This window comes from Tupaia chinensis, unplaced genomic scaffold, assembly GCF_000334495.1.
Source record: "Tupaia chinensis unplaced genomic scaffold, TupChi_1.0 Scaffold000130_1, whole genome shotgun sequence".
Lineage (NCBI taxonomy): Eukaryota > Metazoa > Chordata > Mammalia > Scandentia > Tupaiidae > Tupaia > Tupaia belangeri.
In genome coordinates, this window is record NW_006159599.1 from 65,279 (window position 1) to 66,069 (window position 791).

Genomic DNA, 791 nt, shown 5'->3' on the forward strand with positions numbered 1-791 from the left:
TAAGATAATGGCTTTCATAGCCTAAAGCTTCTAGACAAAGAATTTCTTGACCTTTACACCCACTCCAAAATTAGGAAAGTAATTGGACCCACCCAGTATGTACCCCTTTCCACTAGGAGGGGCAGAAGCCCCACCTCAAACAGGTCTGGACTAAGCCCTTCCTGTCCCAAAGAAAAACTCCTTATCACAATTCTTCCTTGGCAATCCACTTTCAGGGAGTTCTCCCTTCTTGAGAGTTCAATAAACTCCCCACTTTGCCACTGCTACTCTTCTGTGTCCGTGACTAATTTTTCCTGAGTGTGGGACAAGAACATGTGTCTCACTGACCCGATTACTCCTGTGCCCCTTGTTCCTGCATGACTAGGCCTGTGTTCTGACCTCCTTAGGACAAATGACACAGAAATAGAGACCATATCTAGGCGGGAAGAAACAGGCAGAGTACTCATGCCAGAAAAACACTATGGGGACCAGCAAATGGTGCAATGGCTACATAGATAGACTCTCACATGGCCCACCATTGTTCAAGTCGGCTTTAAAATCCTGCTGGGCACGTGTGCATGTGCACCCCACATCCCAAGAAGAGAACAGAAAAGGAATTCAGCATGGTCATCGCCCCTGGGGGGGGAGGGTTATTCTGTACTGTCTCTGTCTCTTTCTTTTTTTCTCCAGAGAGTATACGTGCCTTAAGGCAAAAAAACCTCTCAGGAAAAAAAAAAAAAGAAAAGAAAAAACACTATGATTACTATACCCGGGGGACTATTTCATACAAATCCTTTTCTCCCACTAATCTT